General features: G+C 44.5%; 2 non-coding genes across 2 annotated transcripts; one reads left to right on the forward strand and one right to left on the reverse strand.

Annotated features, from left to right (window-relative positions):
• The first annotated feature begins 6,477 nt into the window (after positions 1 to 6,477).
• On the forward strand, positions 6,478 to 6,549 carry TRNAA-CGC (transfer RNA alanine (anticodon CGC)). Its single transcript has one exon. It is a non-coding gene; the product is annotated as a tRNA-Ala (tRNA).
• Positions 6,550 to 6,747: 198 nt separating this feature from the next.
• TRNAG-GCC (transfer RNA glycine (anticodon GCC)) lies at positions 6,748 to 6,818 on the reverse strand. The gene has a single exon. It is a non-coding gene; the product is annotated as a tRNA-Gly (tRNA).
• Between the last annotated feature and the right edge of the window lie 5,403 nt (positions 6,819 to 12,221).

Genomic DNA, 12,221 nt, shown 5'->3' on the forward strand with positions numbered 1-12,221 from the left:
ACACAGAGGAAGATCTTCTATCCACTGTTTCATTCCCCAAGTGGACACAATGGCCAGAGATGAGCTGATCCAAAGCCAGGAGGCCAGAGCCTGTTCCAGGTCTCCCACACAGGGTGCAGGGGTTCTAGGCTTTGGGCCATGCTTGATTGCTTTCCCAGGCCACAAGCAGGGAGCTGGATTAGCAGCGGCATCCATATGAGATCTGGTGCATGCAAGGTGAAACCTTTAGCTGCCAGGCTACCACACGGAGCCCCTGGCTGCTCCACTTCTGTTCAAGCTCCACACTGATGGCTGAGAAGGGCAACGAGGATGGCTCAAGTCCTTGGACCCCTGCACACAAGCAGGACACCCGAAACAATCTCCTGGTTCCTGGCTTCACATTGGCCATTTGAGGAATGAACCAGCTGATAGAAAATCTATCTCCCCTCTCTGTAACTTTGCTTTTAAATAAAAACACAATAAATCCTTTTTAAAAATTAGTAGTTCCCTTACTGCTAGAACAAAAATTTGTCCTTTTCCTTCTACACTCGTGGGAAACCACTGTTTTTAATCCTCCGTTTCCCCCTTCCCTAACATTGTTGTTTACCTTTTTTGTACATTTAGCACATTCCACTTCTTTCCTCTCTTTTTTCACCTTGTTAGCAGTTCACATATCGTAAGTCATCAATGTTAAGCGTCCAAATGAAGTAAATTTTTTAAAGCTTACTCAGTTGTGCAACCACCACCATCACCCATTCTTGGAGCGTTTTCATCAGCCCAGTACGGTGCGTTATGCCCACTTACCCTTAAGTACCTTTTTCATCATTCTATTACATCCAATGATAAGTCTGCATGTGCTTTATACCTGCTTAGAACCCAGTGAGCACTGTGGAAGTACAGGAAACTCACACACAAAAAGCAGTAGCTATACTTGAGAGCTAATAAACCACAACCCGAGAATTCAGAGAACATTATGAGAAAATCTGTATTCTATCTCTATTTTATGAATTGGCTAGTTCTAGAAAAACTACAAAAACTCTTGTGTTTGAACAGATCGTCTTAATTTGGGAAATTGTTTAATATCTCATAAAGATAAGTTATTTTTTCTCCTTCTAGTGTTATAACACTTTTCTTCTTTTTTTAATATTTGTTTATTTTCATCAGAAAGGCAGATTTTACAGGGAGGAGAGAGAGAGAAAGATCTTTTGTCTATTAGTTCATTCTACAAGTAGCCACAACAGCCAAGCTGAGCTAATCCAAAGCCAGGAGCCCAGAGCCTAGAGCCCAGAGCCTCTTTTGGGTCTCGCACTCGGATGCAGGGTCCCAAGGCCTGGGCCGTCCTCTACTGCTTTCCCAGGCCACAAGCAGAGAGCTGGATGGGAAGTGGAGTAGCAGGATACGAACCAGTGCACACATGGGATCCTGATGTGTACAAGGCGAAAGATCAAGCCATTAGGCTACCAGGCTGGACCCAGAACACTTTTTCTTAAACTAGATGACCAGTGATAGTTTTCAGATGTATGTGCTTTTGTAATATCTCTTTTCCTCTTCAACTAATTTTTCCTCTTGGGGAGATTTCTTTCTTTTCCCATCTACTTATAATCAGAATCTAAATTATAGAATTTTAATATTTCCAAGTGTGATCCAAGTTACTGTTCAATAAATACTTCAAATCCTAGATGCGAATTGTGATCACTGTAATTTTGCACTTTGGGGTACTTACCGAAAAAGACTAATATTTATTAACTTTTCTTTGAATTAAAAGTAAGTAGCTTTCTTGGTCGTTAGGTTGTTATTAATGATAATTAACTGTGGTGATGAAGAATTACTAATAGGACTCCAAGAAGCAAAATAACACATTTCAAAAAGCTGCTTGCTCCTTTAGGTACTGACTAAAACAATCCAGTTCTTTCTTATCCAAGTAGCCACAAGCCGCAGACATTCTCGGGAGCCAAGCGCAGATCATTCTCCTCCCAACCATCTGCTCCAGCCTTCTTGAAACTTTCTAACCACCAGCAAATCAGCAGGGCCACCCCACTTGAGGAGTCTATTTATGTAATATGCATGTGGGGTGGAAGAGAGAGAATATTCGAGATAAAGAGTTGCTTGTTTTTTCACAGTTAGATAGAAGGAATATATTCTAGTGCTGTGCAGCACAATCAGGCAACTACAACGCAGGAAAACTATGTTATATTTTTGAGAAAATGGAAGAGCGGAAGGACGCAAACATAAAGAAATGATAAAGAGACATAAATACTAATTATTGTGATTTGATCGGTACACACTGAATCAATGTCTTTAAATATCATCTTGTTTCACACAAATATATACAATGATATGTGTTCATGGAAAACATACAAACCCTCCAGGCATGTAAAAAATAATAAATCAAAATAATTTTTTAAAATGAAAGAATGCCCGCTTTGAGCCCTTAAACACTTGTTTGTACCAGTTGCATTTTATATAAAGGAACTAGGTGGAGAAACTGAAGTGAGGTGGTTTCTTGCATCCCTGGCAGTGCTAATCCCTGAGGGAGAGGGGTTCCAGGCAACGAGTCTTCCATTTTCAGAAGCAGCCTTGGCTGTTTCCACATTGAGTAAAGACCTTGCAGAAGAATGCACTCGAATATGTTAGTTCCACCTACATCCTGGAGTTGCTTGGGTGAGGGGGCAGCCTTGTGGCACAGAGCATAGACCGCCCCTTAGCACACTGCATTACATATCTGATTGACAGTCAAGTCATGGCTGCTCTGCTTCAGCTCCAGCTCGCTGCTAATACACCAAGAACGCAGCAGAGGATGGTCTGGCTACATGCGGGCCTGCCAGCTGTGTGAGAGAAACAGCGTGGCTTTGCTCAGCCCTGGCTGTTGCAGATATTCAGGCAATGAAGGTGGAAAACCACTCTTTCTCTCTCTGCTTTTCAAAATAATAAATACAGTTTTTAGAAGAATTGCTCAAGAAATACTGTTTTGTTTTAAAATTCCATGACTAGGCCTTTCTCAAATCAACAAAATCAGTATATTTGGGGGTGAAATCTACAGGTCACATTTTTAAAGCATTCTGAAAACTTCTTTTTCTTTTTTTTGTTTTTCATTTATTGATTTGGAAATATTTATACCAATACAATAAAACTAAACTTTTACAGACAATGGCTGTCATTAATTTACATAACATTACTTTACTATAAAAGACACATGGAAATAATTTCCCTGAAAGATTTCAGAACTTCAGCTTCATATAATACCACTACAATGGTGGTTTCAGTCCACACATTTTCTAAGAATGTCACCAACTCTAAATAGGATTATTTTAATTCTTGGCTTTGTGCCTTGGTGCCTCTATCTTCAGGAAGAACCTTCTCTCCAACTTTCACACAAGCTGCCTGAGTTTCTCCACCATTTCCTCTGCAGCCTGACCCAACAGCTACTACTCTCTTGCAATGCGTTTCCTTGACATGTTATGGAAGCCCAATGCCTCCTTTGGTTATGGTTTCCTTGGCAACAGGTGGTCAAAGAACAGAAATACTTTCTAGATACTTCTCCTGCCATTACTCACAGCAGCAGCTCTCCACCAGCTCTGCTGTTAGGCGAGCACAAGGAGATACCCACAGTGTGATGGACCCTCGGGAAGGGCGACAAGGCCAGGAATTGCCACCAGCTACTCTGGCTGCATAGTCAAGGCTGAAGGCACTGCTGACCTGATACCAGTCATCTCCTGTTGACATGCCAACACACAGTCCTGTAGTAGCAATCCTCAGCTTTAGCTGTCCACATCATCTGAAAGCTGAACAAAGACAGCAGTTGTGGGGGAAATGAAACGTTGCTCAAAGGGCATACACTTTCAGTTATAAGATGACCAAGCACCAGGGATCTATTGTACAGCACAAATGGTGCTATGTAAATCGATTTGACTACTGTCATTATTACACAGTGGGAACCATATCATTATATAATACATTGAAGTTTTGTCAATTACAGCATAATATTGCCTATCTCCATCTCTAGAGAATCGAATGTCATTGGTCCCAGCATGGGCTCAAGCATCAACAGTGCTTCAATGTCCCCCCAGTGCTTCTAATGAGTAGCCCGCGATAAGAATCACTGTCTGGATGGGAAGGGAATGTCCCAGCTTGCCAGCCTGGGGGAGGAGTTCCCAGCAAGTGCTGGAGCAGGAGTGCCAAGAGCTGAACAAGAAAGCTGAAGGCGTCGCCAGCTTCAAAGGGGGCCACAGTCGGTCCTTGTGAATGGCTGCAGGTGTGTGACCAAGAGAAGCTCAGCTTAGGGGAGATGGCCCACACCCAATAAGGATGTGAGGCAGATACAAGAATCAAATTTTTTAAAAAAATGTTTTATGATTTTGGACATTGGTTCAGTTTGTCTACAGCTTCAAGCATATCGGAGTGGTTTTACTTGCATACAGAATAAACGTGATCCTTTTTCTGAAAAAAACTCCTAAGCCTGCTGTATAGCTCTCCTGTTTCACCTTTCCCATTAGCCAAAGTGGCTGAAAAAGCCACCAAGTTAGAACTTTTCTCTTACCTTAAGCCAGGCTGATACTCATCTCACATCCTCCGGTTGCTTTAGAGCCCTGAATCAACCTCACGTCCTGTGCTAGCTGCAGATCCAGCCTCTGCCTCGATCGGATGCACCACACAGGTACCTACGGAGGGTCTGTGCAATAGGAGAGACCATTTCAGAGCCTTGTCTGAGCTTAACTCTGAAAATTCAGTTGTACAGGAAGGTCCAGCTGAGCTCTCTAAGATGTGTTAATGGTGCCCTGCCCAGGGCCTGGAAAAGCAGAAGAAGATGGCCCAAACACAGGGTCCCAGCTGTGTGGGACACTCAGATGAAGCTCCAGGCTCCTGACTCTAGTCCAGCCCATCCCTGGCTGTTGTAGCTACGGGCAGACTGGACCACCAGGTGGAATAACTTCCTCCTTTCCCTCTTTGTAACTGTGACTTTCAAATAAATTGAAAAAGAATAATAAGAGGAGGGGAAAGAAGAGCAACTTTTTGAAAGCCTCGGGTGATGGAGAACTATGCTGTGCTACGAGAAACGGAATCCTGAAGAGGATGTCGACGCAAGGCCAGAAACAGAAACAGCCGTCTTCCACAATCAGCACGCAAGAGAGACGTGAGTGATGTAAACCTTGGGTTGGGTTGGACACATGCCTCGGTCCTCATTTCCTGACCCAGAAACAACTGAGGCTGCGCATGTTCTGAGGCCGCAGGCCAGGGGCAGGAGCTGGTCTGGGAGCCAAGCCCTGAACAGAGCGCCTCAAGGACTGTCCGCTGAGGAGCCTTTTTTATTTGGACATTCTGCCTTATAGCTGGATTAGCTCAGTATGAGGCTTGTTAAAAATAAATCTGATTAGGAGCCATTATTTGTTCAAATCACTGCCAGCAAACACAGTAATTTATTTATTTATTTTTAAACCAGAATAATGAAGTTTATGATAATGAAGTTTATGATAATGAAGTTTAGGGGTTACTTAAGAGATTTTGAAACTTCTCTCTGCTCTGGTCTTGGACCTGTTGACCACTGCCTTTATCTAGGGGTGCTCTGAGCGAATTAGGCAGAGGAATTCCAGGCCCTCACTGCCTCACGGTCGGGTCAGCCCTCCAGGTGGCTTGGAAGTGAGGACGGTAACCCACACTTGGCGCTTGAGCCTGCCAGTGTCTGCAGCTGCCACAGCCCAGCTTTCACCCGCCCAGAGCGGAAGCAACTTCAGGAACCTGGAGGGGTCAGACAACTCAAGCCAGTCGGTTCGTGGATCACCTAGCACCCAACAAGCGGGGCAGAGGGAACAGGTCTGTGGGCAGGTGCTAACTCGGGCCGGGTGCGCTGAGCCGTCACGGGGCGGAGATCAGAGATCAGGAAAGGAGGCGTTCTCTGATACCATTTTCACTTTTCAACCAGTCCTGTTGGCCCAAGCTGGAAAAACCAAACGGAGAAGAAATCCTCCCCAACCCTACTTTCTCATCATCCATATATCACAAAGAGGATGGCAGTGTCGTTTTATTTTTCCTTTCAGTTTGAACAACAAACTGAGGGATCTTCCAAACTGCGCCGTGACTGCTCCAACAGGCAGTGTTGGGGGCACCGGACGAGAAGGGAGGCGTCTCCGAGGCGGGGGTCGCGCTCCGGGGAGGTGGGAGGCCGCGCGGGGCTCCCGGGAGGGCGGGGAGCAGCGGGCGCAGGCCGGCGCGGGGCTCCGCAGGGCCCGCCTCTCGGGCCGCGCCAGGGCGCAAGACCGCCTCCCTCGTGCTCCGGGCCGTCGGCGGGGGGTTCTCCGGGTCCCCCACCGCGGGCTGGCCGGACGTCCACTGCTCTCCTCTGGCGGGGCTCACGGATGCACTCCGGCAGTAGTTCAGACCCGCCGGCCAAAAGAAAGAAGGTACTGCAGGGCGCCGGCAAAAGGAACTTGGAAATCTTGAGCACTTACAAAAGTGCCCAGCAGCCTGCATGAGTATCTATAGCAGAAAGCTGACTCTCGGCTGGGGGATGTAGCTCAGTGGTAGAGCGCGCGCTTCGCATGTGTGAGGTCCCGGGTTCAATCCCCGGCATCTCCAAACAGCCGTAAGCTCTTTTTCGTGTTTTAAGATCTGTGTATTTTGCTTACATCTGCGGCTTCCAAAAACAATAAAAAAGGATGACAGTGAAAGTCGATATTGTCATTTTGAGGACTGGAAGCAAAAGTGTTACGAGAATGATGTGAACTCTGACTCATTTTATCAAAGGCTTCTCTTTCTGAAAAGAAAACAGTTGCGTGCATTGGCCGGGAATCGAACCCGGGCCTCCCGCGTGGCAGGCGAGAATTCTACCACTGAACCACCAATGCTCACACTAGAGCAGCATTTCTGTACTGTACTAGAAGGGATATTAGTGTGAGCAATGTCCAATGTGCAATTAACATTTGTGTACTCACGTTAGAAAATGCATTAATATTTCTAGTTTACTAATTATCAAACATCGGACAAATGTTAACACTCCCTAAGTCCTTATTATGCTAAGTCCTTTGGGCTTCATAAGGCGATTCTGTTTTTGGCGAAAGGAGAAAATCAAACTTGCCTTGTGTCTGTACAGGATTACTCATGCGTCCAGTCTCTGGTCAGGGATCTCTGTACTTCGTGACAACCTCGCCCTTTCTCGCCATCGCGCCCAGGGTTGTTTTGTTTGTTTTTGTTTTTCAATCATTTTAGTTTTTCAAATAAACCCATCTGAGACTTTTTTTTTTTTTTTTAATTCTGGGACAGAGAAGAGAGCAGGGAACGGGAATTTGAACTCTGACCTTGCACTGCAGAGTGAATTGGAAGCAGGTGGTCTGCGCAGGACATTTTAAAGCGTTGCCAAGTGACTCGAGGACTGCGCTGCGCCTCGCTTCATCCTGGGATGTCTTTGGTAACATGAATCGGATCCTCTAACCTTCAGTTTCCACCCAGGCTGAAGCTGAGAATGAGACAACAAACATGAAGAAGGGGTAGAAACTGAAGCGAAGGAAATCGACTTCTCAAAGACACTAAATCTGAGGTAGCAAACTGTGGATTTAAGTATGAGTGGCACTTTATATCTAGGAAAGTAATTCCCTTTGATTTCCAAGATACTGACTACCCAAGGGAGGTGGTTTTTTTTTTTTTTTCATTTAGTTTTTAAAAATTTTTTTTGAAACTCAGATTTACAGAAAGGAGAGACAGAGAAAGGTCTTCCATCTACTAATTCACTTTCCAATTGGCCACAACCGCTGGAGCGGAGCCGATCTGGGAGTCATCAGTCAGGAGCTTCTTCTGGATCTCCCCGTCAGGTGCAGAGTCCCGTGGCTTTGGGTTGTCTCCTCTCTCTCTCTCTCTCTCTCTCTCTCTCTCTCTCTCTCTCTCTCTTTTTAACCCAAGGGAGATTTTTGAAAACGATGGAAACTATGGAAAATACTATGAAAGGTGAGTGGAAAAACGAAGAAGAAAGTGCCCAGAACACTGCTCATGGGTCAGGCAATACAGCCACATTGTACTTGGACTTCAACCAGGGCAGAGAGGCATTGTGATTGCCCCCACTTCACAAAGCTGAGGCTGTTAGACGCAGTGCTGGAAAACACGAAGTACTGTGCTCAATGTATGTCTACAACATAATTAATCACTGTGTACTTGCACCAAAAATACTGAGGGTAGCCCTGGCTATTTATTAAAAACAGTAAAGTTTGGGAAAGAGTTTAAAAGGCTCCTGAAAGAGTATAAGCACTTCTACATTGAGATTTTTTTAAAATTTATTTTAAAGTGCTTTGTGTGTAGTTAAAGAGCAAAATGTGGTGACAAATTCCAGATTTATAAAGTCATAAAAATATATAAAGGGATTAGGGAACCCGAGAAACGCAGACTAAAATTCCAGTTAGCCTTTGGAAAGAACATGCTTCTCCCTCGAGACCTCCCCCTACACCTGTAGAATTAGGCGAGTGGACAAGTGTGGTTGTAGAATCCAGTTCTGAAGGGACCTGGCTTGCCAGGGAGCCTCTCTGCCAGGAGGCCACACCTTCCTGACCTTGTGTTCGCCATCTCTACAGCTCAGTTCTAAACATCCTGCTTCTTTATATATGCTTCTTTAGGTTACAAGTCTGAAATAAAATGTCTTGAAAAGTCCTGAACTAAATATCTAAAATCACAAAAATTCAACATACAAGAATAACATGAAAAGATCTTAGGAGACAAGGAATATTGACAATAGTTTGAAACAGGTGAAAGGCATCAAGGTATGTGGTCATACAGCTGACATTGTTAGTGACCCATCGAAAGACCCTCTCTTGCCAAAACTTTGAGTCTACTTAGCCCCAGGAAAGATAAGAAGCGAGAACCAATGATCATATTTTCCTTTCTAAAGACTGTTGTAGGGTGAATTTGTGGCTGAGTAGTTCCTTTGAGTAGTTGGCTAGACAGTCTGAGAAGGATGGTATGGAGATCTTTTTCTATGACACTGTCATGCGAGTCCATAGTGGTTGGAGTTGCCCCATCCAGCATATGATGTGAAGGGAGTAAGGTAATGAGCAGGCACAGACACTATATCATCCTGGTATTTTTCTCCATCTAGACCTCCAGTTGGATGAACTAGCGAAAGATCTTTTTAGTTGTGCATTTATGAGTTAAATGTTTTGGTACATACAGCATTCAGTGTGTGTAGAGCAGTACATTCCAAGTGTTTTCAGGTACACTAATCTTCCATGGTTTCTATACAGAACAATACCTTGAGTTTTAGATGAGGCTAACTTGCCCCTTTAATATCTTAGAGCAGCATGTATGTGGAACAGGTCTACTGAAATATTTTCTCCTGCCACTGTCTTGTAGAAGTGTGCCTATGACCATAACAGGACCAATATGAGTCCTTGAAAAGCTCCTTTGATACTGTTGTAAGTAAAAACTATCTTTCTGTTGGGATATGCAAACTACTTGAATGCATGGTTGAGTTACTGGTGACCATCTTGCTTGTCTAGAAACGAGACTGAAACATATTTCAAATAAGACATTGATTTCCTTGAAGTAGCTATGCAAGCTCATAAAAATTCTAAATTTTGGATTTCTATGACTCAAACGTTGTTTCTAAACAGTCAGTTGTCTTGAAAGTTAGTTTAGCTAGTGTTTATGTTGCTTGCGTCTGAACACAAACTGAGACATGTTCACCCAAAACATGATGAGTTTAGGAAACCATGACCCCAAAGCATGCTACAGGATGAAAATATTGAACTTTAAGAAAAGATGGAGCAATTCATCAGTAATAAAGCTGAATATGATAAAAACCAATGAGAAAGGTTTTAGGAAACATCACTAGCTCATTGGAACAAGGTTAGTTCTAGCGAAAGAACTGTCATTGAGGCATTGTGGGTGAAGCTGCCACCTGTGACCCCAGCATCCCAGCTGAGATGCTTCTAATCCAGTTTCTTACTAGTGCACCTGGGCCACTACACTCATGTTGGAAATCTCCAAGAAATTCCTGGCTCTGGGCTTAGACCTAGGCCAGCTCTGGGTTGTGGATCATTTGAAGGGTGAATTAATGAACGGAAGACCAATCACTCTGTGTCTCCCCTGTGTCTCTGTGTCTCAGTCTCTCACCCCCTGTGTCTCTGTGTCTCAATCTCTCACCCCCTGTGTCGCTGTTGCTGTGACTTTCAAATAAACACATCTTAAAATATATATATTGTGGAAAAAAAAGTAATTAAAACCAGGGAAATTCACTTAGGAGGCAGGGATCAAGGACAAGTAGAAGCGACGAAGTCCTGAACTAGGGTGAAGGCTCTCGCAAGTTCAGGAAAGGCAGAAAGAAAAAGAAAAATCAATCTGGAAGTTTAGCTTAAGGGGCATGGGAAATTGTGATAAAGTGTAGGGCAGTTAGGAGAAGGAAAAAAATGTGTTCATTCTCAGAAGTTCTGACTTTGGCGGGAGGGAGGTGGGAGTGGTTTGAGGTAGCGGAGTTGGCTGCCCTGGATTGATCATGACTACAACAGCAGATTTGCGAGTCAACTGCAGTGATAAGTAAGAATGTACTTATGGAAGCAATCGCCTGGGAAGAAGACAGAGGCTTTGGAAGGTCCATTTTAGGGAGTGAGAGGAGATGGGGAACCAAAGATGGGAAAGCAGGCCAGCAGCATGACATGGAATATGGGAAGGCAGGCACAGACATCTTCATGCTGATTCTAAGTATGATTGTGTTGTGTAGACGCACTCCATATGTGGGAAGCGGTGATGCTGCCAGCATGATCGAGCCTAACAAGATTACAGGTGGCAAGGGTACTTCTGGGAAACACACAAATGCTGCCTCAGCCCTCCCTCCCCCGCTAACCCCCACCTCCTGCTCCATTCAAGGGATCTCCCCTGAGGTAGGTGAACACAAAGCACCAATCATCCTCAACTGTTCTCTCTTAGGCAATGTTGGCCATGGTGATGCTTCAGCGAGGCGGACGGAGTGTTCAAAGTTGCAGTGTAGCATCGTGGCACGCTTCCTCAGGGCATCAGATCCCTGACTGGTGTAGCTTACTGTGGAAATGTGACCTGGCATATATCATCCGAAAAAAAGTAAACCGTTGAAAAAAAAAAAACAGAAATAGTTCACATAACACATAGTCACCAAAGCAATGCCTCTTTTTTTTTTTTTTTACTTGTGAGTGATTGTATTGATTTAATACACACGGCTTATTTCTGTCCCAGGTTACAAACCAGCCCTGGGGAAATGGTGGAGCCTGTCATTTGGATTGCCCTTTACTGGCTGGGAATTAAATCATTACTTATTCCATTTTAGAATCACAAGTAGTACCCTAAGGCCTACTTTCCTAAGGATTAAAACCAGGGCATGGAAATGAAGATTCCAGGTATAATTCTCAGCCGCATGCAGCTGTTGAGAACCCAGCCATTTTTCCTGGGAAGCCGTCACTGCCGCATCAGCTGCTCACACACGCTCATTCCTAGTCCTCCAGCGTGTCCCCCAGTCAACAAGTCAGCTTCTCCGCTCCCAAAGGAACACTGACGCTGGCTTGTGGTACACTTCCCAGTGTCTCTTTTCCAGTGTGACCAGTTGACAGCTTTCTGCACCGGCTCCCTGGGAAAATGCTGTCCTTTGCCTGGCTGCCTGATGGTATCGGTTGAATTTTCTCCCTTCTCTCACTCCATCCCATTTTTTCCTTCCCCAATTCTTGAAAATTTGACCATCCTCTTACTGTCACTTCAAAAACTGAATGAATTTCACATTGTCATGGTGGAGAAAATACGGATGTGCAGCAGTATTATTCGAATACTGTAGTTGTGGCCGTTGGTCATCCATTTGTGGCAAAAAAAGAAAGAAAAAAAAAAGGAACAGAAATCTTTCACCTCCTTTCCTTTCCCAAGGGCTCTCTCTTCCAAATCCTTTGGTTTCTTAAGTCATGTGTATTTTTGTAAGTAACCAATGCTGATAATGCAAATATCAAAAGATACAAGTATAGTACGGTGTACATTGAAATTGACATCTTTAGAGTGGGCATTTGGGTTAATGCTTAAGACATGGCTTGGGATAATCATGTGCAATCCCTTATCAGAGTGCTTGGACAGAAGTCCTTGCCGAGCTCCTGGTGCAGCTTCCTGGCAGTGCCGAAGCATCACCATGGCCAACCTTGCCTATGAGAGAATAGTTCAGGATGATTGGTGCTTTCTGTTCACCAGCCTCAAAGGAGTTCCCTTGTCTGGAACAGGAGGCAGGGTTTGGAGGGAGAGGGAGGGCTGAGGCACCATAGCTCACG

Source organism: Ochotona princeps, chromosome 5 (genome assembly GCF_030435755.1).
Source record: "Ochotona princeps isolate mOchPri1 chromosome 5, mOchPri1.hap1, whole genome shotgun sequence".
NCBI classification, from domain to species: domain Eukaryota; kingdom Metazoa; phylum Chordata; class Mammalia; order Lagomorpha; family Ochotonidae; genus Ochotona; species Ochotona princeps.